This window comes from Callithrix jacchus, chromosome 6 (genome assembly GCF_049354715.1).
Source record: "Callithrix jacchus isolate 240 chromosome 6, calJac240_pri, whole genome shotgun sequence".
Taxonomy (NCBI): Eukaryota; Metazoa; Chordata; class Mammalia; order Primates; family Cebidae; genus Callithrix; species Callithrix jacchus.
The window spans coordinates 30,044,789-30,070,805 of record NC_133507.1 but is presented as its reverse complement, the minus strand read 5'-3'; the positions used below and the strand labels follow the sequence as shown (position 1 = coordinate 30,070,805).

The 26,017-nt window shown below is 49.4% G+C and overlaps 1 long non-coding RNA gene and 1 pseudogene across 2 annotated transcripts; one reads left to right on the top strand and one right to left on the bottom strand.

Annotated features, from left to right (window-relative positions):
• Positions 1 to 3,397: 3,397 nt before the first annotated feature.
• On the bottom strand, positions 3,398 to 24,465 carry LOC144576610 (uncharacterized). Its single transcript, XR_013518809.1, has 3 exons — positions 24,303 to 24,465; positions 20,938 to 21,045; positions 3,398 to 3,687 (listed from the first exon to the last, which is right to left on the bottom strand). It is a non-coding gene; the product is annotated as an uncharacterized LOC144576610 (long non-coding RNA).
• Positions 3,717 to 10,739, top strand: LOC100397137 (RCC1 domain-containing protein 1-like; annotated as a pseudogene). The gene is made up of 9 exons (XR_013519229.1): positions 3,717 to 3,723; positions 4,903 to 5,169; positions 5,419 to 5,796; positions 5,897 to 6,010; positions 8,074 to 8,180; positions 8,491 to 8,661; positions 9,139 to 9,168; positions 9,703 to 9,859; positions 10,677 to 10,739. The product of XR_013519229.1 is annotated as an RCC1 domain-containing protein 1-like (transcript).
• Positions 24,466 to 26,017: the final 1,552 nt, after the last annotated feature.

The following is a 26,017-nucleotide window of genomic DNA, read 5'->3' as shown; positions in this document are numbered from 1 at the left end:
AATGATGTTACCCTTCCGCTCTCTCCCTGAAGTAGGATCATGCATCCCTGAGAGCTGTGACTGTGCCCTGTACCACCTGTGCCACTGTGTTAAGGGATTCTTTTGGGATTAAAACCTGGTCAGAGCTGTCCAAAGAAATGGCAGCATTGCATGCAGGTTCTGCAAGCAAAGAAACATAATGAGGTTAAAGAGCAAAACTAAAAAACAAAAAAAGCAAGGGACAAATCTGAAAATTGTCAGCCCATTTCTGTGTGAGCCTGTGTGTGTATTTTCATGCTGCAGCGGCTCAAGTTGAGTCATAGAGTGGATGTGTCATCTCTTGGCTTCAGGGACAGTGGCTAGCCCATATTCCCCCTGGAGGGAGTTTAAGCACATTTATGTGATGAATAACGTGGTTTCACCCCCAATACTTGGGATGCATTTCAACAGATTTCATGCAGATGGTAGGTGAAGCATGTCAGGCATCTTTTGTCCCCCATTCGAAAGATCACAGAAATACCCCCAGCAGAGTCAGTGCGCTGAGTTTTAGCTGATGGGCGGCCAAATGCTGCCCATGGGCGTCTCTTCTCACTTGAGCTGTGTTGGACATGGTGGGTGCGCCCCGCCATCATAAGGCAGTGGAAGGAGGGCTAGGACTGGAAAGGAAGATGCAAACATTGAGCACTACTGTGTGCCCCGCGTTCTTCTGCTTTGTGATCTCTAATAGAATACATGATTGCACTCACAACCCCTCTGCCTGAGCATATTCTTATTTCCAAGTCTACCTGGTGGAACCAGGAAATCTGCTTGGAAATCTCGCTACTGTGGTGGTGACCCCGGACTCAAATTGTGTTTTATCTGACTTCTAAACTTGTGACTGTTCCCACACATCTTGACCTCTGGTTCTGAATATAAACAGAGGTATTTAGATGAGGATGTCTAATGGTCATATTAACTCTAGAATTTGGAGACTCTTGAGTTTCTTTGTATGTGTGTGATGGTGTCTCCCTCTGTTACCCAGGCTGGAGTGCAGTGGTGCTATCTTGGCTCACTGCAACCTCTGCCTCCTGGGTTCAAGCATTCTCTCACCTCAGCCTCCCAAATAGCTGGAATTACAGATCTGTGCCACCACACCCAGCTAATTTTTCTATTTTTAGTAGAGATGAGGTTTCACTATTTTGGCCAGGCTGATCTCAAACTCCTGACCTCAGGTGATTTGCCCTCGTCAGCCTCCCAGAGTGCTGGGGTTACAGACGTGAGCCACCACACCTGGCTGGAGTTTATTTCTAATCTGAACCTTTTCTACGTTATCCAGTTCCTCTTAGCACTTCACTATGAACTTGTTAAAGTCTTTATTGTCAGAAATATCATGTTTAGGTTTAACTTTGGTGCGGGGGCAGTCAGGTAATATTTTAAAAACTGCAAAAATAGGGATCTCATTTTATTTTTAGATGCTCGATGCTCATCTGCAGGAGAAACATCTGTATCAGGCTGGTTCTTTGAACACCCTCAGGGAAGTTAAAGAGCTTGATCTTTCTCTTTAGGAACCAGGAGCCTCTCCGGTTAGATGGGGGACTATTCTCTCACTGTCTTGTTTTCTGGCACAAACGGCCTGGGATGGCAATGCCTTGGGTCTGATGCAAGATACCCTGGAGTCTTCCCTGGCCTGTCCGTCTCCTGCCCACATGGCGTAAACTTTGGCATGGCAGGGACAGATGGCCACTCCAGGGACTCTTCGGATGTCACATTTGGTTTCCTGGGTCAGGGGTAGGGTGGTTGCAGCCAGTCTCTACTGCAGGGAGGAGAGGCCGCCTGGGAAATACCCCTTGACAGTAGGTAAACACAAGCTCACCTCCGGAAAGGCCAGGCACCCCAGGACATGTGCAGGCTGGATGGTAATGGAGTCAGATGCACATAAGTGTGTTTGGCTTGGGAAGAAGCCAGTCTGCTCAAAGCACAGCCTTTTCTCTCTGCTCCTAATTGATGCTCAGCAGAATTTGGTTTGCTTATCAGAATGGGAATGAACCGTGTGGGGACTGTGGAGGAAGGGATGGGCTGCAGATACCTACTTTCAGAACTAGAAAAAAATTCTTTCCAGAGGTCTGGGTTAGCTTTACAGGAGGTGCAGGTGAGGGAATCTGAAATCTGCAGAGAGTCAGGAAAGCGCAGTTAGCTGCCCTCATCAGTGGGGTTTTTTTTTTCTTTCCTGATCAAACAGCACCAAACTGTGTAATGAGGAGTGAAGCATTGATGAAGAATAGCCGAGTGCAGCGTCTCCTGCATAAAATCCCATTGATTTAGGAGGCTGATTGAGGGAAGAATCCCTTAAACCAAGGAGTTTGAGGCTGTAGTAAGTCAGAACCATGCTATGGCACTCCAGCCTGGGCAACAGAGTGAGATCCTGAGTCAAGAAAAGGGGGAAGATAAAGAAACAGCACCCAGGCAGGGAAGGGCTGGAGGCAGCAGAATCCCTCGTCAGAGAAAGCGCAGGAGTTGACATTAGGTGAAAATAAAATGGGGTTTTCGTGGTTTCAGCTTGAGAAGAAACAGTGGGCATTGTTGCAATTGCCTGCATGCAAACCAAGCCTGGGGTTGAATCGAAGTGGAAAAGCCTATAGCCATAAGCGTTGATTGAAAGCATTTCCGATTCTCACCTCTGTGTTGTAACTATCGCTATTTATCTAATGTATTTGCAGAAATCCCAACAAGCCAAGGTAAGGTAATGTATTCAAGTTAGCAGAGTGACACCTAGTTACTAGGCCTCGTATTAATTTTTTGTGTGTGTGAGGGAGGGTGGTGTGGTTATTTATTCATTCTTTCAACAAATCATTTGTTGGGTAGCTATATCATCTTTGGGGTACCATGTAGAATATCATCTTTGGGGTACAGTGTAGCTCGCAATGTAGAAGGGAAGAAAAGATATACCATCAAGAGTTCATAAGTGTTCAGGCCAGGCGTGATGGCCTGTGCCCATAGTCCCAGCACTTTGGGAGGTTGAGGTGGGAAGATCACTTGAGCCTAGGGGTTCGAGACCAGCCTGGGTGATAAAGTCAGGCCTCGTCTCCATAAGAAAATAAAAAAGCCAGGGTGTGGTGGTGCATGCCTGTGGTCCCAGCTACACAGGCAGCTGAGGCAGGAGGATTTATCTGAGTCTTGAAGGTTGAGGCTGCAGTGAGCCATGTTTAGGCCACTGCACTCCAGCCTGGGTGACAGAGCCAGACCCTGTGTCAAAAAAAAACAAAAACAGAGAGTTCATATAAGGATTCAAATGAGGGATATAAACTAAAAGTTTGATAAATTTGAAGCATCAGGACATTTAACCTTCAAAGTAATCTAATGAGCTGTTATTCCAGTTTTGCAGCTGAAAAAAAAAAAAAAACAGGTGCAGAGAAGTAGAATACCTCAGCGAGGCTCAGCGGGCTGCCAGGTGGACAAGCCATGCCTGCCCAGATCCCTCAGCCCTCTGGGCAGCCGAGAAGCCCCAGCCTCTGTGGTCCTGATTTCCCTGTTGGTAGCTCAGTCAGCGATCAGTGCATCTACAATATTTAATTCTTTTATTTATTTAAAATACAAGTTTGTTTGAGAGATGGCGTCTTGTCATGTTGCCCAGGTTGGCCTTGAACTCCTGGCCTCAAGGAATCCTCCTGCCTCCACTTCCTGAGTGGCTGGGACTGCAGTCACACATCACCATGCCTGGCTTATTTACTTCTTTTTAAGAGTTGGGACAGAAAACCAATATGGACTGTTAGTATTTCTACTTCACCTTTCTCAATATTGAGAGGAATCTAGTTAGTGCAGATGTCTGATGAGCCATTTAGTCATGAAGAGATCTAACCAACAGAGTCTGTTTTGTAGATCATTGGAGGGTGATTTTAATGATCACATAAACACTGTGAATGTGAGTGTGGGAGTTTTATCGCCAGTTGCCTGGTGGTGGTTTGAGCATTTCCTCTGGGTGGTTCCAGTGGCAGTGTTGACACTGCTAGAAGCTGTTCCTGCTTAGGGCGCCTGCTCCAGCCTAACCTGCTTGAAGTGCCGTTGCTGTTGGAACCACAAGATTGCATTTCTCTCCCCATTTAAGGGTTAGCTCCTGGGGAGCAGACAGCTGTCCTCACTGACCCAGAGGAGGATCGCTCAGTAAATGCTTGCTGAACGAATAAATGACTAGATAAGGTACAGTTTAAATTGTGACTGTGTAAGTTTCTCAAAACCAGTAAGATATCCAGGGATAATTTTTTTTGTCAACGTTAAATACCGAATTCAGTAAGCTAATACTGTGTTTATCATGGTGTATGTACTCACACGAAACCTTTTCTTTGCATTTATTACAAGCAATTCTGTGAGGTAGGTTCAAACAGCACCGCCCCCTCCTCCCTTTGAAAACTGAAAAAAATGTGGTTGGACTCGGGTTAATTGGCTAAGGTCACAAGGCACCGCGAGGTGTTGGTAACCTGTGCAGAGCACTGCCTCCCACGTGCTCTTCTGCGTTCCACTGTGGGGTGGGGGGCAGAGCACTGTGTGCGGAGTTGGGGGGACCTGATTTCAGCCCTCTGCCCCTCTCTGTCTAGCTGTATGATTGTGTAAGAGTTACTTTCTCTGGGAATCTCCTCTAAAACAGGACAATTTTGGTTCCCAAGATTACATGAGATAAAGTGCCAGATGCTGGGAAGCTGCGGGACGGGGTGGGAGTGTCGGAGGCGCCCGGATCCTAGTCTAGTGCCTAAAGGGCAGGCCACTTTGTACCCACTTTGTGGCATGCTGAGCTTAAGCCAAAAGGGAGGACAGGGAAATGCCCCACTGGATATTTGAGAATCTTTGTAAATTCTGTAGGGCATTAGCTAAGGCGCCCGCTCAGCGAAACTTCGAGGCACGGACATCGTCTGCCTTTGTAGTCAGGAGAATGACAGTTTCCCCATTTTACAGATAAGGCAGCTCCAGCCCCTGGAAGGCCAGAGACTAGCCCGCGTGCTACTAGCGGGCCCGCCACAACCAGGTGGCGGCCAGCAGAAGGCGCTGCCGGGACATGGCGGAGGAGCCGCGCGGGGGCCTGGTTCGGCTTCGGTTTCTGCGGCTTCGGGAAGGTGCCGGGCTCCGGACGCGGGCGCCAGGTGCACAGCCCCGAGCCGCTGCAGGAGGGCGTCGACATCCGCCGCGTGAGCGCGAGCTGGAGCTACACCGCCTTCGTGACCCGTGAGCACTCCCCGCCCCGTCCCTGCTTACTCCAGCCAAGCTCCCGGACCCCTCTCTGCACCACTGCGGCCAGTCCAGGGTGTTTCTCCAGTTCAGGCCGCCAGCCCCACATTCTGGTTTGGTCCCCATTCCCACCTCCATTCTGCACTAGACCCTTTTCCAATCTAGACCAGCCCCCCAGCGCCGCCCCCAGTTTTAGGTCCCTGGGACATAGCCCTTCCCCTCCCCAGCCCGCTCTTTGGTCCGCAGGTGGAGGCCGCCTGGAGCTGTGGGCTCAGCTAGCGGCGCAGCGGGAAGCTGCAGGGACGCCTGGGCCTCGGAGGAGCTCCTCGTGGTGCCCGGGTCGGGGGCGTTACTGCAGGCCTGGGCGCCGGGCTCGGCCCTGCAGTGGGGAGCCCTTGTGGGCCCAGGATATGGTGCCGGAAGCCGAAGGGGAAGGCGATCCGGGCGGTGAGGCCCAGGCTGGGAGGTTGCCCCTGCTGCCCAGCGCCCGTGCCTATGTGAGCCCGCGGCCCCCTTCTACCGGCCTCTGGCTCCGGAGCTGCGGGTGCGCCAGCTGGAGCTGGGCGCGGAGCACGCATTGCTGCTGGATGCGGTGGGCCAGGTGTTCTCCTGGGGCGGGGGCAGGTGAGTGGCGGTGGGGGTAGGTGAGGGTTGGTGACTGGAGAAGCAAGCACAGGGGGACCCCGTAGTGTGACTGTAGCTGACACGGGTCTCCCTTGCTCAGGCATGGACAACTGGGCCATGGGACCCTGGAGGCAGAGCTGGAGCCAAGGCCCTTGGAGGCGTTGCAGGGCCTAGCCATGGCTGAGGTGGCCGCAAGGGGCTGGCATTCTGTGTGAGTGGTGATTGACGGTGCTTCTCCAGAGGAGCTGGTGATTTTGTGCAAACCTTCCTCCTGTTTTCCAGTTTGAGTGGGTGGCCTGCCCAGGTCTCCTTCCACACTCATCGGTCCATCGCCCAGACAGTTCTGACTCTTTAGTACCCCTCACCCTCAGCCTCCTCCGCCTCCACCATCGTTCACTCACACCTGTGCTCTGGCATGTGTTCCTAGCTTCTCTGATACTGGTCTCACCGCCCCACTCATCCCCACCTGCTCCCAGCCAGGACTCTACAGTGCTGCCAAGAGAGTATGGGGTTGAGGTGGCAGCCGAGCCAAGGAGAGCTAAGACAGCCTGCAGTTGCCTTTGGGGCTATGATGTGTGGCACAGAGTAGATGCTGGGTGCCCATCAGACCCCAGGATGCTGCTGGGTGTGGTCCTGTGATAGTGCCACTCTGGCCAGAGTGAGGAGGTCCGATTAGTGGTCCAGGTGCAGCTCCCTCCTAGGCTGTTAGAGCGCATGCAGAGAGGGCGAGCCTGAGAGCAGGTGAGCTGTGTCTGTGTCTAGGGCTTTCCTTTTGGCTGCTACTTAGATCACCGGGAGGCTTTAAGACAGTACCAGTGCTGGCTGGGCACAGTGCATCACACCTGGAATCCCAACACTTCAGGAGGCTGGGGCGGGTGGATCCACGAGGTCAGGAGATTGAGACCATCCTGGCCAACGTGATGTAACCCTGTCTCTACTAAAAATACAAAAATTAGTCGTGGTGGCAGGTGCCTGTAATACCAGCTACTCAGGAGACTGAGGCAGGAGAATTGCTTGAACCTGGGAGGCGGAGGTTGCAGTGAGCCAAGATCGCACCACTGGACTTCAACCTGGGTGACAGACTCCGTCCCAAACAAAACAAAACAAACTTAGCAATGCCTTCCCTCCCACCATATTCTCATAGAATGGCCTGGGCTGGTTGCCAACCCTGAGCTGAGCCAACCTGGTGAAATTTTGTCTCAACAAAAAATAAAAAAATGAGCTGGGCATGGTGGCTGGTGGCTGAGGTTGGAGGATCGCTTGAGCTGGGAAGCAGAGGTTACAGTGAGCCAAAGTCATGCCACTGCACTCCAGCCTAGGTGACAGAGCGAGACTCTGTCTCAAAAAAAAGGAAAAAAAAAAAAAAAAAAAACCTGGGCTGGAGAGAAGAGACCAGAGGGCTGGAAATAGCCCAGTGGGATGCCTCACACTCAAGGTCTAGAAGGAATTCGAGGCCTTAAGGTTGGTGTAGAGGTTGAGGCATGGGCGTCCAGCCAGGCTTCTTAGTTCCAGATCCTTGCTCAGGCCCTGGGACCTTGGGCCTGGTACATAACCACTCTGTGCCTCAGCTGTCTCATGAATAAAATAGGGATGCTGTGTAAGTGGCGATACCGTGTAGGGATGTTGTGCAAATTAAGTGATTCTATTTGGAAAAGCACATAAAACATCAGCATGGATTAAGTGCTTCATAAAATCAGCTGCTGCTGTTAGAGATGTTTAGTGTTAAGCGGCTGTTCCAACCAAAAAGCTATAGTGTATGCAGCTGGGAAGGCGCGAGCTGCACGTGGCTTTCTACAGGACCCGCTGTGGGTGAGAGAAAAAGGGCAAAAGCCAGCCCAGGGGTGGTTTTGTTTATTTATTTAGAGACAGGGATTTCACCATGTTGCTGAAGCTAGCCTCGAACTCCTGAGCTCAAGTGATTCACTCACCTCAGCCTCCCAAAGTGCTAGGATTAGAGGCATGAGCCACCGCACCTGGTCCAGCCCAGTGGTTTTGAAAGGGAGACCATTGGGGCACTTCAAGGGACACCTCTCTGAAATGAGGGGCAATTTAGCAGCATAGGAATGAAAGTGGAAGGTTCAGTGAGGGACTTAAAGGGTGACCTGAAGCCATTGAGGGGATGGGAACCTAAGACAAGCGCTTGGGGCCAGAGGGGAAGCACCTTGGCCTGGAGCACTACCCTCGTCAGGCTGGCTTTGGTTGTCCCCAGGAGCGGATGGGGAGGGGTGTTTGGATGAATGCAGGGGGTTCCCAGTCTGTTAATGTGTCCCTTTGATCTCTTTCAGAGACTGGGGATATCTATATCTGGGGCTGGAATGAATCAGGGCAGCTGGCACTACCTACCAGGAGCCTGGCAGAGGATGGGGAGACAGTTGCAAGGGAAGGTGAGGGTCAACTCGACTCCCACAGCCATGGCCCCAGGATGTGGCTGTCATTCCTGACTCCTGGCTGAATGGTGGCCTGAGAGCTACATTCTCAGATGGAGCATGCAAACCCTTACGAGCATCGGCAAGGCTGATGCCAGCCTTGGCACCACACTTGTGCAGGAGTGCCAGACCTGCCTGCAAAACGTTGGGGTTGGGAGCACCAGCTTTGGAGCCAGGCAGTCATGTGCCTCAGCTGTTGTGGTAATAAGTGACTGCGTGAATAAGGCTTAGCTCAGGGTTCGGTGTTCACATCATTATCATTTTAAAGCCACAGGACTGAATGCAGATGGCTCCCAGGTGAAGAGAATGGCGGGGGCTGAGGATGGAGCCCCTGCCCCCTTCATAGCTGTCCAGCCCTTCCCAGCTCTACTGGATCTCCCCCTGGGCTCAGATGCAATCAAGGCCAGCTGTGGATCCAGGCACACAGCTGTGGTGACACGTGAGTGTGACTGGAGGGTGGTTCAGGATGGAGCAGGAAGGCACTCTGCTCACTTGATCTGGTGTCTGCAGAAAGGGGTGTGGTCACAGAAAAAAATGAATGTCTTAAGGCTTCTGTGGCTCCTACAGAGCAGCTGCCTTGCTCAGTGGAAAAGCCCCAACCCCTGTGTGATTTCGCAGTAGCTCCCCAGCCTGTCAGACCCAGAGGATTCTTCCTTCTGGAGGGAGGCTGATGCTCTCTTTCCTCCATGCACCGCCGCCTCTGACAGCACAGCCTGCCCAGTCTGGCATGCGCTCGGTACCTTGGCACAGGAGTTTCCTCCGGGATTCTCTACCATGCTGCATGTGATCAGCCAGTTGTTAAGAGAATATGTTATCCACACCAGTTGTATCTCATGAGGATTGCAATGTGCTAGCTGTGGGCTGTGCCAAGCCAGGCTGGACAAATGCCAGCTACTGACTGTCCTTTTGCTTTCAGGAACAGGGGACCTGTACACCTGGGGCTGGGGTAAGTAAAAGGATTGTTTTTGTGACCCTGAAACCAAGGGGAGGAAAGACCTGGGAGTACAGGGCAGGTGACAAAGCCACCAAGACTAGAGGAAGCAGGGGCCTTGGCCAGGTCACTGGGAAGACCAGGACCACCCCGTCCCTGGGGTTGGAACAGATGTAGGCATACTCTGAGACCAGACAATGGGATCATGGAGTATATGTCAGTGCCACCCAGCTAGCTCTCTGAAACACTGAAGGAAGTGTCCAACCAGCATTTACTAAGCATCGTTTTGCGGATCTGACACTGGATAGAGAAAAAGATACAATGGAAATGTGTGCTCTGAACATCTTAACTTGGGTAGTAGGGAAGCCTGGAGTGGCTGGTTGCTACTGGCCTTTTGGGGATCCCCAGGGTTACCTGGCTCTGGATCTCCTGGAGTCACAGAGCAATGGGGCATAATCCCAGTGTCTCATTGGATAGTCTGGGTTCCTTCCTGGAGGGAAAGCAGCAAGACCCAGTGGAGACGATGCAAAGGGGCTGGTTTTGCTTTAGGTAAATATGGACAGCTAGGCCGTGAGGACACCAGCAGCTGGGATCGGCCCCGCCGAGTAGAATACTTCGTACATAAGCAACTCCAAGTAAAGGCCATAACCTGTGGGCCCTGGAACACCTACGTGTATGCTGTGGAGAAAGGGAAGAGCTGACTTGTGTATGTATATGTAAAACACCTGTGAAACTCCCATCTGGGTCAAGGAAAACTATTGCCTGCACCCCAAGGGCCCTGTATTTGCCCCTCTCCATCACAGTCTTTGCCTTCACCTTCAAGCATGGTCCTAAACTTGTCTGCTTTAGAAACAGCTGGAGAGCATCGAAAACTGCTGCCCAAGGTCAGCATCCTGACAGTGAAAGCAGAGCCTCTGGGGGTGTGGCTTAGATAGTGGTAGAGTCCAAGCTCCGCCCACCTCACCCAGGGAAATTTGATGTGCAGCTGAGATGGGAGCACATTCCAGGTCATCTTCCTTTTCAGTCCCTTCCGGGTTTTCGTTTGAACTTTGCCATCCTTGTGAGATATAGCTAGCCTAGAGTTAGAACCTGAACACTGCCATCTTATAAAGGACAAAACTGTTTCCATTCTCCTCACAAGGACTGCTAACCTTGGTTTCTGCAAACTGCTACATTACTTTGCAAAAAGGTAAAGCTGCATAGTTTCTCCGTAACTAACAGAATTGCTGGCCTTTGATCATCAGTAATGGCCAAGAGTAAGCAGCCCCGAATAGTTCCAACTTGGCGCCAAGTAACTCCCACCCAGACGATGTGTAAGCAAATGATTATCTTAAGTTCTGCAAATCTCTCTCCTAGCCCTTGGAGTGTCCAGAACCCATCACCCTCCTCTCCTACCCAGGAGGTGATTTACAGCCCACCAAGATATCTCGGTGGGATGAAGGTTTTCTTTCATCTCTGCTCCTTCCCCCCACTCCCAAAAGTAGTTTGGTGGGTATAAAAAGGTCTTGTCTCTCTTCTTTCAGGGCCACAGGTTGGAGAGACATGAGTCCTCCATGGTCGCCGGCAATAAACCCTGCAATTTGGCATACTTTTGTTCTGGTGTTGACTTTCTGTGCTAAGTTGGATATAACATTTGGAGGTTCCACCGAGATTTCTTTATTTTTCATCACCAGACAAAAGCCATTTCAGAGTCTCACCAGGGCGGCCGCTCCCTCCTCAGGAGCCTCTAGGGGGGCGCCCCCTGATCTGTCTCAGGGCCCCGGAGAGCCACTGCGGAAGAGCGCCCACCTGGCTGACATTCACCCAAAATTCTTCAGGGTCCTAAAAGCCTCCAGAGGTAGGTTAGTTTGGAATCTGGGAACTGGTTCAAGGGAAAGGGCCTGTGTCGGGGGACTGATGAGTCACTGCAACTCTGACCTGGCAAGCCTCACCGAGATGTCACTTGAGGCTTCTGGTGGCTGGCTTAGTGGGTGCCAGCCTTCTGGTAGCTGGTATAGTGGATATCAGCATTGAGTGGCTGGCATAGTGGGTGCCACCCTTCTGGTGGCTGTCATAGTGGGTGACAGCCTTCTGGTAGCTGGCATAGTGGGTGTCAGCATTTGATTGTTTTCCATAGCCTCTGTGTGAGTGAGAGAGTGTGTGTGTATGTATGTAGTCCCATGGCTAAAAGCCACAGGACTTGAGTGGGCCTCCACCCGCGGTTCCACTGGAGTGTCATAGGGCATAACGGTGATTCACCTCAGAGCTGTCCTATTCAGACTTCCATCCTGAGGTGACCAGGCCCAGGGATTATACGGGTACACCTTAGCCAAGACGCACCTGAAAGACACCTCCGGGGCGTGGCCGGGCAGGCAACTGAGTGGTCTCCTCTGGGAGGCTCCCACCCTTTGTTTGTCACTCTTGTATGTGGTTCTGTCTCATCTGTAAATTTGTCAGTTTTTATTAGACTCCTGCTAGCAGGCATACACTGGATGCAGGGAACTTTCATTGATTATACCCCTGCAGAGATTACTCCCTTCTCCTTCTTTCTCATCTTTTTCTTCTATCACTGAGGCCTCATTCTTTCTTTCTCTGCCATGTGGCAGATAGTCTTAACTTTAGTTGTTTTTATTTTCTTCCTTGTCATGATCATTGTAGCCTGTAAATTCTCCCAGCCACCTCCACCAGGAAAAGAGTATTTTTGCCTGTGCTGGGTCTGAGTCCATGTTGGGAAGGCAGTTGTGCCCCTGGCACCTCAGAAGTAGTTTCTTTGGGGTTGTAGGAAGCAAAGTCCTAGATCAGGATCTACGAGAGCTCTTTGTCTGGTTGGGATGGAAAACTGGAACAGCCTATTCCATCAGAAAAGTGTCCAATATTGTTATGAGCAGTGCCTGGTGGTGTATCACAGGGAGGCTCTACTAAAACCTGTTTTAGAGAGGGCAAAATTTGAATTTGAGGCTTTTCAAAATTGGCTATACCATAGAAAGAGAAAGACACGAGTAGTAAGCAAGAGTCCCAAGACAAAGAAAAGAAAGCAAGAGAGAGGAAATAGGAAAAGAGAGAGGAGAGAGGAAATAGGGAGAGAGAGAGGAAACAGAGAAGAGAATGGAGAGAAAAAAAAAAAAAAAGGAGACAAGAATTAAATGGTTTTCAGGGTCCCTGTGTCAAGGTGACCAGAAGCTGTAGGGGTGGGGAACTCACAGCCAGCCCAGCGGCTTGGAGCTCAGTTTTAAACTGACACAAAAAGCGTTTTTTTTCTTGTCTCTGCCGGCTGCCAGCCCCACCCAGCTTTCAGGCATACCACACTGCCTCAGAGTATGTAACATTTGCATCTAAAATCAGCTTTATAAATCTTTGTAGTGCAAATTATTTATTAGCACAGCAATTAAGGTGGGGAGAGGGCCCCTGAAGGCCGCAAGATTGTTAGTTCAAGTCCTCAATAAAGCCGGCCTTAAACTAGTAAAATCTCTCAAACGAAGATTTAAAACCAAAAGAAAACAACCAAATGGGCTCGTCACAATCCCGACCATGCACCCTCCTCCGATGCATGATGGAAAACTTTAAATTAGGGTTCTCTGGCCAGTATGGTGTTAAGCTAACCCCAAAGAGGCTTTGGACCCTTTGTGAGCTAGAGTGGCCAGCCTTTGGGGTAGGCTGGCCACATACAGGGACATATGACCCTAAGATAACTCAGGCTGTCTGGAACATAGCGTCAGGGTCCCCAGGCCACCCTAATCAATTTCCATACATAGATGAATGGCTGAGGCTAAACCAGCACCCCCCTCCTTGGCTTGAAAAATGCATAAAGCGTGCTGGACTTCAGGTTATGCTAGCAGGCCCTAAGAAGAGCCCCTCAGCGCTGGCTGTTCTTCCAGACCCTGCCAAGGACCAAGAGTTACCTCCACCATATCCTCAGCCCTCAGGGGCGGGGTCCCAGCACCCCTCCCTGGACAATACTAATGACCAGCCCTTGTCTCCTCTCCACACCCAGAGTAGGGCCCCACACCTGCCAAAGCTGTTGCCCCTCCCACAGATGGCAGTAGCCGGGGCTGCCCCTTCTTTATTCATATCCCCTTTTCTTCTAGTGACTTGTATAACTGGAAGGCGCAACACCCTCCATTTTCTGAAAAGCCCCAGGCACTCACAGGACTCCTGGAGTCAGTTTTACAAACCCACCGTCCAACCTGGGATGACTGTCAGCAGCTGCTTCTGGTGTTGTTTACCATGGAGGAGAGAAGTAGGATTAGGCAAGAAGCCTATAAAGCAATACTTGGGACGGGTGGAGGGTCAGTACAAGACCATCAGGAACAAATAAATGAACTTTTCCCTTCCACCAGGCCCCAGTGGGTCCCAAACACCTCAGCGGGCATGCAGGCTTTGAACAGTTTTCACCGGTACTTATTAGAGGGTGTTACGGGTGCAGCCCGAAAACCCACCAACCTCGCCAAGGTAGGGACTGTGACCCAGGGTCCACAGGAACCTCCAGCCACTTTCCTTGAGCGCCTACAGGACACCTACCGCACCTACACCCCTATTGACCCTGAGGCCCCAGAGAATCAGTGGGCCATAAATCTGGCTTTTGTTTCCCAGTCTGCCCCAGACATCAAAAGAAAGTTGCAGAAATTAGAGGGGTTCCAGGGAATGCATCTAACTCAGTTGTTGGAGATCGCCCTAAAAGTTTTTAACAATAGAGACACTTTAGAAACCAAACAAGGTAAGAGACTTTCTAAGGCAGTAATAGCAGCTCTCCAGGAAGCTTATGGAGATCAGGAAACCTGAGTTATCCCAAGGGGACCAGAGATCCAGCGGAGAGGCCCTAGGAGACACAGACCCCGGCTAGGGCCTAACCAATGTGCATTCTGCCAAAGAGAGGGACACTGGAGGCAGGAATGTCCAGAAAGAAAGAGTCGAGGGGTGATACAGGAGAGACAGCCAAGGGCCGTTCTCAGCTTAGAAACCCGGGACTGACAGACCCTGGGATCTTATCAATTAAGCCCCCAGGAGCCCAGGGTCACTTTGAAAGTTGGGGGCACACCTGTCAGTTTCTTGGTCAACACCGGAGCGGCCCACTCAGTTCTTACTCAGCCATTGGGACCACTGTCCAACAGGAAAACAATTATTCAGGAAGCTACAGGAAAAACCACATCAAGCCCTTGGACCACCAACAGATTCGTTGATCTGGGAAACGGTACTGTCACCCACTCCTTTTTAGTTATTCCAGAGTGTCCATACCCACTCCTAAGATGGGATTTACTCCACAAACTTCAAGCAAATATTTCTTTTTGTGAAAGTCAGGTCTCCCTCTCAATTCCTCTTCCCTTGACATCAGGACCACCTCAGAAAATCGTCACCACCTGTGCCCTGTCAGACGAGTATCTCTTGCAGGAAGCTTTATCCTCAGAGGCAGATCAACCACCAACACCAGACCTCCTCCTCCAGTTTCAAGAAAAGGTACCTGGGGTATGGGCTGAGACAAATCCCCCGGGCCTGGCAAGTCACCGTACCCCAGTCATGGTCCAGCTATTGGCAATGGCAACTCCAGTCCAGGTACGACAATATCCCATGAGCCAGGAAGCTAGACAGGGAATTGCTCCACATATAACCAGACTTCTAAGAGGAGGAATCCTTACTACCTGTAAGTACTCCTGGAATACTCCCTTACTCCCCGTCTTAAAACCAGGCACAAGGGACTATCGACCTGTACAGGACTTGAGGGAGGTAAACAAACAAGTGGAAACTGTTCATCCTACAGTTCCGAACCCATACACCCTCCTGAGTCTATTGCCCCCAGACCACCTCCACTATACGGTCCTGGACCTAAAAGACGCATTCTTCTGTATACCGCTGGCCCCAGTCAGCCAGCCCATATTTGCTTTTGAATGGACTGACCCGGACACGGGGGTTTCTGGGCAAGTCACTTGGAGGAGACTGCCGCAGGGTTTCAAAAATTCCCCTACACTGTTTGATGAGGCATTGAGCCAAGACCTTGCAGCTTTCCGAGCTGAGTTCCCAGAATGTACCCTGCTCCAATACATGGATGACTTACTCTTGGCTACAAAAACTCAGGAGGCCTGTAAAGAGACCACTCCATCATTATTAAAAACCCTGCAGACTTTGGGGTACCGGGTCTCAGCTAAAAAAGCCCAACTCTGCCAGCCAAGAGTTACTTACCTGGGCTATATTATAGAGAAGGGCAACCAGGCACTGGCACCCAGCCGAATCCAGGCAGTGCTGCAAATACCCACCCCAACCACAAAACTCCAAGTTCAAGCATTCCTTGGGGCAGTAGGATACTGAAGACTGTGGATTTTGGGATTTGCTGAGATAGCCAAGCCCCTGTATGCCTGCACAGGAGGAAATCAGCCCTTGACATGGACAGAGGTAGAGCAACGGGCTTTTGACAAACTCAAGACTGCCCTGACTGAGGCCCCAGCCTTGGCCTTGCCAGACATCTCTAAACTTTTCCAGTTGTTTGTGCATGAAAAATGGAGTCGCTAAGGTGGTGCTCACCCAAACTCTGGGACCCTGGTCCCGACCAGTCGCCTACCTCTCAAAAAACTTGACCCCGTAGCCTCTGGATGGCCAGCTTGCCTAAGAGCGGTGGCAGCCACAGCCTTATTTATTAGTCAAGGAGGCGGACAAGCTGACTTTGGGGCAGGAATTAAATTTAGTAGCACCCCACACGGTGGAGTCACTACTCCATGGAGCCCCGAGAAAATGGATGTCAAATGCCCACATAGTTCAATATCAGGCCTTACTTTTGGATCAGCCCCGCATAAAGTTCTTAAAGACCACAGTTTTAAATCCTGCTACATTGCTACCTGACAGCAAGCCAGAGGAGCCCATACATGACTGCCAACAGACAATAGATGTCCTCTACGCTGCGAGACCAGATCTCACCGACATCCCCCTGCGAAACCCAGAAGAGGTACTTTATACAGATGGAAGCAGCTTCATGGTCAACGGAGTCAGGTATGCCGGGGCAGCTGTGGTCACCCTAGAGCGGGTCGTTTGGGCCCAGGCTCTCCCACACGGGACCTCAGCCCAGAAGGCAGAACTCATAGCTCTGATAAAGGCCTGGGCAGAGGAAAAACTGTCAATGTTTATACGGATAGTCGATATGCCTTTGCTACGGCCCATGTACATGGAGCCATTTATAAAGAAAGAGGGCTGCTTACCTCAGAGGGAAAAATTATCAAAAACAAAGAGGAAATCCAAGCCTTGCTAGAAGCTATATGGAAGCCTAAGGCAGTGGCATTAATACACTGCAAAGGACACCAGAAGGGAGATTCACCAGAGGCAAGGGGAAACAAGTCAGCTGACCTGCAAGCCAGACAGGCAGCCTTGGTGCCGATAAAACCTCTGGCTCTTCTTGTAACTCTGCCAGCCCCAAACTTGCCTCCTACCCCAACGAACTCGCCTGAGGAAGAAAACTTTGCCAAAGAACAGGGGGAAGGGCAAGATTCCCACAGGATGGTGGATTCTACCAGACACAAGGATTGTGCTCCCCGAGGCTCTAGGAAGATCTCTAGTTAAGGACATACATCAAGCTACCCACTTAGGGCAAACAAAACTAACTGAGCTGCTGAGGGCCAGATACTACATTCCACATTTATATGAGATTCTTAAGGAAACTTCTACTCATTGTGACGTCTGTGCCAGAGTAAATCCAGGGGCCAGTAGGGCTAGTCAGGCAGGGATAAGACTTAGGGGTGCTAGCCCAGGGGAACACCGGGAGGTAGATTTTACCGAAATAAAGCCCCCAGCATGTGGCTATAAATACCTCCTTGTGTTTGTAGACACTTTCTCTGGATGGGTCGAGGTTTTTCCTACTAGGTCAGAGACCGCACTGGTAGTAACAAAGAGATTGCTACAGGACCTGGTTCCTCAGTTCGGCTTGCCCCTGACACTGGGATCAGATAATGGCCCTGCCTTTATGGCACATATTTCTCAGGGCCTGGCGAAGGCCCTGGGCATATCCTGGAAGCTACACTGTGCCTATCGCCCCCAGAGTTCAACCTTGAAAGGATGAACCGGACCATAAAGTAAACTTTAACAAAATTTATCCTAGAGACCGGTGAAAACTGGGTCAACCTGCTTCCTTTTGCTCTCCTCTGTACCCAATGTACTCTATAAGAAAGGCTTTACTCCTTTTGAAATTATGTTTGGGAGGCCCCCTCCCTTACTCCCCAAACTTGCAGACACCATACATGTGGAAATCCATAACCATACACTCCTTACGTCCTTGCAGGCACTCCAGTCTGTTCAGTCCCAGGTGTACCCGCTCATCAGGGGAGCTCACTGACCAGCCGGTACACCCCTTCCAGCCGGGTGACGAAGTTTTGATAAAGAGATTCACCACCACGGCTGTCAAGGTGGACAAACTAACTGCCTGGATTCACTACTCACATGTCAAGACTGCTCCCCCGGATGCACAATAGAGAGTGACTTCAGCTTCAGCAGACCACCTAAGGTTAAGACTTTTGTGCTCCTCACAGTAACCTTCCTTGACCCCTGACTCCTGATGTAGCCCTTCGGAGGGGATGCCCCTTGACACCCACCTATTACCAATGGATCCTTACTGAAGGGGCCACTGGTGGATATATTAGTTCTAAAACTGAAAGGGGATCCACCCTTATCAATGTAACCCTGGAATACATTCCCAGAGGCCCCATGACCTTTCCCCTGGACCTTTGCGCCCTCTTGGGAGCTACTCTCAACCAGGGGGGAACAGGTGTCAGAAGAAAAAGGGCAGGCTTCACTTGGGGAGGCAGAGTAACAACCCAGATGTAACAAAACCCGGGTGTGGAAATGTGGGGGCCGAAAAACAGCTTCAGAGAATGGGGCTATATCTATGCCCAGGGTCCACACCAGATAAGAGATGGAATTGTGGAAACTTAGAGGAGTTCTTCTGTCCCCATTGGGGCTGTGAGTCTATTTCCACTATAACTGGATACACTACAAACAGAGACACTTTCATCTCGTTCACCCGAGACTCTTCCCCCGAGCCCTTGCCACACTGGTTCTTGTAACCCACTTAAAATAACGGTTCTGCACCCAGATGAGAAATGGGTGACAGGGCGGACCTGGGGTCTTAGGGTATATATGAATGGATGGGATAAGGGAAACATCTTTACCATCCAGTGTATATCATTGCCTAGAACTGACCTCCCAGTGGGACCTGCAGCTGAGGTCCTAAGGCCCCCAGAAATCATCCCCAAGGAGCAGACAGCCCCCAGTCCTAGCCCTGTTGCTCCCAATCTATCCTCCACTCCTAGCTCTGCTATCTCCACTCCGAACCTTTTCACAGAAGCCCCCCCAGACATAGAAGGCTTGAACCTTCTAAACATGTTGTCCTCCACGCACCACCTGCTCAACCAGACAAACCCAAACCTAGGAAAAGATTTCTGGCTATGCTTAAATCCACAGCCACCTTTTTACATAGGCCTAGCAGCCCAACATGACATAGCCCCCTCAAACACCTCATGTACTGAAAGGCAGGTCCACATAACTCTAGGTGATCTAGAGGGAGAAGGCAGATGTTTCCACTCCCCTAATTATAATCCCACCAACTCCCCTTACCGACAGTTTTGCAAAAATACCCTTATTTTGAGTTATAGCCAGACAAGTGTTTATTACACTGCCCCTGACTCTGTTTGGTTCACCTGTACTTTTGGCCTCACAAGCTGTATTTCCACCTACCAGTTCAGAAACTCCTCAAAACCCATTCTTTGTACCCCTGTGTATATACTGCCCCGGATAAATGTTTATAATGGACCCTAAGGTGAAATTCTCATAGCACCCAATACAGACAGACGTTGGAAACGGGCCCCCATAATTGTACCTTTATTAGTAGGACTTGGGATAGCAGGGCCCACCGCTATAGGAATATCTGCCTTAGTCACTGGGGACCAAAATTTCCAAACTCTTTCACATCAAATAGATGCAGATATTGCCCATCTGGAGAGTTCCATCACCAAATTAGCTGAACAAGTAGACTCCTTGGCTGAAATGGTATTGCAAAATAGAAGGGAGTTAGACTTGTTCTTGAAGGAAGGAGGGCTGTGTGCGGCTCTCGGTGAGCAATGTTGCTTCTATGCAAATAATTCTGGAATTATCCAAGACAGTCTTACTATGGTTAGGAAAAACTTAGAAATGAGGAAACACCTCAGAGAAGCCTCAGGAAATTGGTACCAAAAACTGTTCTTTTGGTCCCCCTGGCTGACATCCCTGCTCACTGGGTTGGCAGGATCCGTGGTGCTAGTGGTTCTATGGTTAACATTTGGACCATGCCTTTTGAACATGATCTGCAAATTTATCCAGGAAAGAATAGATTCGGTAAAATTAATGGTCCTAAGATCCAACTATGGGCCCCTGAGTCAAAAAGAGGACACCTATTGAAGATTCAATACATGTTATAAGAAACAGGGGGGAATGAGATATAGCTAGCCTAGAGTTAGAACCTGTACACTGCCATCTTATAAAGGACAAAACTGTTTCCATTCTCCTCACAAGGACTGCTAACCTTGGTTTCTGTAAACTGCTAAATTACTTTGCAAAAAAGGTAAAGCTGTATAGTTTCTCTGTAACTACCAGAATTGCTGGCCTTTGATCATCAGTAATGGCCAAGAGTAAGCACCCCCAAATAGTTCCAACCTGGCGCCAAGTAACTCCCACCCAGACGATGTATAAGCAAATGGTTATCTTAAGTTCTGCAAATCTCTCCTAGCCCTTGAAATGTCTGGAACTCATCACCCTCCTCTCCTACCCAGGAGGTGATTTACAGCCCACTGAGATATCTCGGTGGGATGAAGCTTTTCTCTCTCTGCTCCTTCCCCCCGCTCCCAAAAGTAGGTTAGTGGATATAAAAAGGTCTTGTCTCTCTTCTTTCGGGGCCACGGGTTGGAGAGACGTGAGTCCTCCGTGGTTGCCAGCAATAAACCCTGTAATTTGGCATACTTTTGTTCTGGTGTTGACTTTCTGTGCTCAGTTCGATATAACACTTAGAAATGAATTAAAATTAGTGATAAATCCATTATAATGTGCTTTTTATTGTTCACAGAAGACTTATAGGAGAGAGACTCTTTCATAGTAAAGAAAGTCATCAACATGTAGAAGTTTTGATACAGGTTCCAGATGACATGTGGAGGAAGAAAACTCCTCCTGGAGTAAAATCATGAAAACGGTGTGTGTGGAGAAATCAGCATGGGTCTTTCTTCCCTTAATAGGCACCTCAGAGCCTTCAATTATTCCAGTAGCCTTGCAATATATGGAAGAACTCACACTGGGCAAAAGCCTTATGAATGTAAGGAATGTGGAAAAGCATTCTGGTTTCCCAGTTCTGTTCATAGACATGAAAAAATCCACTCTGCAAAAAAACCCTTTGAATGTAAGCAATGTGGGAAAGCATTATCTTATCTAGTAAGCTTTCAAACACACATGAGAATGCACACTGGAGAGAGGCCTCATAAATGTAACATATGTGGGAAAGCCTTTTTTTCTTCGAGTTCATTAAAAACACACGAGAAAACTCACACTGCAGAGAAACCCTACAAATGTAAACAATGTGGAAAAGCTTTCATTTCTTCCAACTCTTTTCTCTATCATGAAAGGATTCACACTGGAGAGAAACCCTATGAGTGTAAGCAATGTGGTAAAGCCTTTAGATCTGCCTCAATCCTTCAAAAGCATGTAAGGACTCACACTGGTTAGAAACTCTATGGATATAAGCAATATGGTAGGATTCTTTGAAAGTAAACAGTCTTTACATGGGACTCAAAACTTCAAATGCATGGAAGGACTTACTTTAGAGACACCTGTAAGTAATCACAGCATTTTGGAAAGCCAAGGCAGGAGGATTGCTTAAGCTGAACAGGTCGAGACCAGCTTGAGTAACATGGTGAGACTGTATCTCTATTACATAATAAAATAAATGAAATATATATATTTACATTTTGTATATAAATATGCATACGTATTTTGAAACATATAACATTTAAAATGCAAAACTAAAATATATGGGATATTTATATACATATATGTATTTGTGTGTGTGTGTGTGTGTGTGTGTGTGTGTGTGTGTGTCTGTTTGGGAGACAGGGTGTCCCTCTGTTACCCAGGTTGAAGTGCAGTGGTGCAATCAGTTTGCTATAGCCTTGAACTCTAGGGCTCAAATTACCCTCCTACCTTAGTCTTCTGAGTAGCTAGGACTACAAACAGGTATCACCATTCTCAGCTTATTTTTTATTCATTTCATAGAGACACGGTCTCATTCCATTGCTCAGTCTGGTCTTGAACACCTAGCCTTGAACAGTCCTTCCACCTTATTTTCTAAAATGCTAACATTACAGCTGTGAGACACTCTACCTGGCTGAAAAATTAACTTTATGCTATCTGTGAAGGTATATATCCTTATGATAAACAGTTTTGATTTTAAAAAAGGAAACTACTTCTTTCCTCCATGAAAGTGAGAAAGACGTGGGAGAAGGCCTATTTCCAGCCAACCAGAGCCCCAGGACTATGATCCAGTTGCCTTGTGCTGGAAAGCCAGGCATTCACACTGGGGTTCGAAGTGATGTGGGAAAAGGCTTTTATTGCAGGAACCCAATCAATGAGGGCCACACAGGTATCAAGTCTTAAATCCTGACCTCCCCCACTAGATTTCAGGCAGCGATTTTTAGAAGCTGGGGTAAATTTTAGGAATGCAGATGCTACAGACAAAATTAAAAATCAAGACATGGAGTTTCCTCATTGGTTTCGGCTTGGAAGAGTGGGATATTTTAAAGCTGGGGCTTAAAGATTTTATGATTTGCAATTGGTTAGGGAAGAAAAGCTTTGCTTAAAATTTGGGGGTCAAGAATTAGCTGGGCATGGTGGTGCGCGCCTGTAGTCCCAACTACTCGGGAGGCTGAGGCAGGAGAATTGCTTGAACCCAGAAGGCGGAGGTTGCGGTGAGATCGTGCCATTGCACTCCAGTCTGGGTAACAACAGGGAAACTCCATCTCAAAAAAAAAAAAAAAAAAAAAAAAAGGCGGCTCACGCCTGTAATCCCAGCATTTGGGAGACTGAGGCGGGCAGATCACAAGGTCAGGAGTGCAAGACCAACCTTGCACACGGTGAAACCCCGTCTCTACTAAAACTGCAAAATTTAGCCAGGCGTGTTGGTGGCCACCTGTAATCCCGGCTATTCAGGAGGCTGAATTCAGGAGGTGGGAGAATTGCTCGAACCCAGGAAGCAGAGGTTGCAGTGAGCTGAGATCACTCCACTGGCACGCCAGCCTGGGTGAAAAAGTGAGGCTCTTGTCTCAAAAAAACAAAACCAAAAAAAAAACTGCAACCAATTAAATTGTATAATTAATATAGTTGTGCCAATTAGTTGTATTAAATTGTATAATTAATTAGGTTTGTACTAATTGTTGCACTAATTAAATTCTTTTTTTGCCTATATAAGAAGGAACTTAACTTTCTTTTTTGATATAGCATCCCATTCTTTCACCATGGCTGGACTGCAGTAGGGTATTCACTCACTGTAGACTCCAACTCCTAGGCTCAAGCGATCCTCCTACCTCAGCCTCCCAGTAGCTGGGACTACAGCCAGGTGCTACAATGCCTGGCTAATTTTTTTAAAGTTTTCTTTTCTAGAGACAGCATGTTGCTGTTATCAAAGCTGGTCTCCAACTCCTGGCCTCAAGGGATACTCCTGCCTCAGCCAAAGTGCTGAAATTACAGGCATGAGGAACTGCACATAGCCAAGAATTTAACTGCAGGAAAACTGAGCCCATGACTTTTTTTTTTTTTTTTCCTTTTTTGAGATGGAGTTTCACTCTTGTAGCTCAGGCTGGAGTGCAATGGTGAGATTTTGGCTTGCTGCAACCTCCCCGTCCTGGGTCCAAGCAATTCTCCTGCCCCTGCCTCCCAGTAGCTGGGATTACAGGTACTATCTCAAAAAAAAAAAAAAAAAAGATTAATAAGGCCGGGCGTGGTGGCTCACGCCTGTAATCCAAGCACTTTGGAGGCCTGGGCGGGTGGATCGCCTGAGGTCGGGAGTTCAAGACCAGCCTGACCAACATGGTGAAACCCCATCTTAATAATAATAATAAGGCCGGGCGTGGTGGCTCATGCCTATAATCCCAGCACTTTGGGAGGCCGAGGCGGGTGGATCACGAGGTCAAGAGGTCGAGACCATCCTGGTCAACAAGGTGAAACCCCGTCTCTACTAAAAATACAAAACTTAGCTGGGCATGGTGGTGCGCACGTGTAGTCCCAGCTAATCAGGAGGCTGAGACAGGAGAATTGTTTGAACCCAGGAGGTGGAGGTTGCGGTGAGCCGAGATCGTGCCATTGCACTCCAGTCTGGGTAACAACAGCGAAACTCCGTCTCAAAAAAAAAAAAAAAAAAAAAAAAAATCTCTGTTTTCTAAAATAAACTCTAATTTAAAAAAAAAAATTTTTTTTGTCATAGTTCGCTCTGTCGCCCAGGCTGGAGTGCAGTGGCACAATCTTGGCTCACTGAAACCTCTGCCTCCAGGGTTCGAGCGATTCTCCTGCCTCAGCCTCCAGAGTAGCTGGGATTAAAGGCATATGCTACCACGCCCAGCTAATTTTTGGTATTTTTAGTAGAGATGGGGTTTCACTATGTTGGGCAGACTGGTCTCGAACTCCTGACCTCAGGCGATCCACCGCCTCGGTCTCCCAAAATGCTGGGATTACAGGCGTGAGCCACCGCGCCCGGCCCTAATAAACTCTAATTTTTAACTGTGCCTCAGTTTAATTTTTACCTGAAACAAAAAACGAAGCGGGGACCCCACAGCACACCGCTCCTCCCACACGAAACCCACACCCGAGGCAGGATCCCTCCATGACCCTCCCGTGGTCCCCGCAACACTCTGGGGAGACGCGGGGCTGCGGGCGCGGAGCTGCCCAGAGAAGGCTCCGGGGCTGGGACGGGGACCAGTAGTCGCCGCGCAGGGACGGGACAGGACGTTCGGGGTCCCGGCTGCCGGCCCAGCCCCACCCAGCGGCTGAAGGGACCGAGTGCGGAGCTGCGCCAGAGGGACTGTATCCAGACCCCAGAGTCGCCGCAGGGAGGCCCGGGTCCCGCCACAGCGGTTTCCACTCGGTTGCACCCAGCCCCTGCTTTCGCCTTGGGACCCCCAGCCCTGCCTACTCACCATTTCCTGGCTTGCAGGTATCCCGGTGTCCTCTCTAAAGGTCCCGCGAACTGTGCAGGTCACAATGCAGTCGACAGAGCGACAACAGCTATGCGTGAAGTAACTGGTCCCTCTCGGAGCAGTAAAACCCCAGACCTCAACTGGCGCGAGCAACCCCGGGAGTGAAGAGAGGAGGAATGCAACCTCCCCTTCCCCGGAGGACAGTTGGCAGGGCCCCGCCCCAGTGCCGCTGATTGGATAAGGGTCTAGACCTCCCTGCCTTCGCTGAGTGACAGCAGAAGCCCTGGGTGACCTGCACCTGCAGAGCCGAATTAGCTGCTTCTGGCCACACCTTCCAAGGTCATCTCTCTTCCTGCCTCCTTGTCTTTGAATATTTGCTTTCCGCCTAACTTGCTCCGAATTGGTAGACGGGGCATTGTCGTCTTCCTCACTCCGTGGACTGTCCCTGCTCCTTCTTCCTGCACAGGACATAACGGTACAGGGAATTCCAGACTCAACGTCCGGAAAAGGTGAAAGACATTAAAATATTTTGCCCCAAAATACTGCCCTGCCAAAATATATTTCTTTGACAATTTTGAAATAGCTGCTGCTTGACCAGCAAACAAAAGGTGGCCTTGCAAAACTGTCTTTTGAGAGGGAAATTTGCATCTGTACAGAATCTCCGTTAATGAAGCACTACCCTCCGCCCCTTCTTTTCCTTTCCCTTATCTAAAAGCTATTGAGAGTTTGTCATATTTTAGGTGGGCGCAGTGGCTCACGCCTATAATCCTAGCACTTTGGGAGGCCGAGGTGGGTGGATCCCCTGAGGTCAGACCAGCCTGGACATCATGGTGAAACCACATCTTTAAAAAATAAATAAATAAATAGCCCAGCACGGTGGCTCAAGCCTGTAATCCCAGCACTTTGGGAGGCCAAGGCGGGTGGATCACGAGGTCAAGAGATCGAGACCATCCTGGTCAACATGGTGAAACCCATCTCTACTAAAAATACAAAAAATTAGCTGGGCATGGTGGTGCGTGCCTGTAATCCCAGCTACTCAGGAGGCTGAGGCAGGAGAATTGCCTGAACCCAGGAGACGGAGGTTACGGTGAGCGGAGATAGTGCCATTGCACTCCAGCCTGGGTAACGAGCGAAACTCCGTCTCAAAATAAATAAATAAATAAATAATGAGCCAGGTGTGGTAGTACATGCCTGTAATCCCAGCTACTCAGGAGGTTGAGGCAGGAAAATCGCTTGAACCTGGGAGGTGGAGGTTGCAGTGAGCCGAGATCTCACCATTGCATTCCAACCTGGGCAACAGAGCAAGATTCCATCTCAAAAAAAAAAAAAGGAAAAAAGTCTGTGGGGAGACATCATCTACATAACAGTCCACCTTTGCTAGCTCAGCCTCTTCCTTTCTCACTCTACTAAGCTGTCTTGCTACTAAACCTAATTTACTGACCTCAGGTTGCTATTTAAGCTTCTCTGTTTTATTGCTGGTGGGTCTTAATTCTGAAGGCTCCCATATATACATGTTAAATAAATTTGCATGCCTTCTTTTCTATTAATCAATCTGCCTTGGATCAATTAGTTTTCAGCAAACCTTTAGGACACCAAGAGTCTATCATCCCCACAAAGCCATCCCGTTTTCTTAGAGCAGGAGGGGAACCAGGCCAGGCATGACTCCTCCAGGAGGGAGAGACAGATACCATGCAGTGGGGCAGGAATTGAGATGA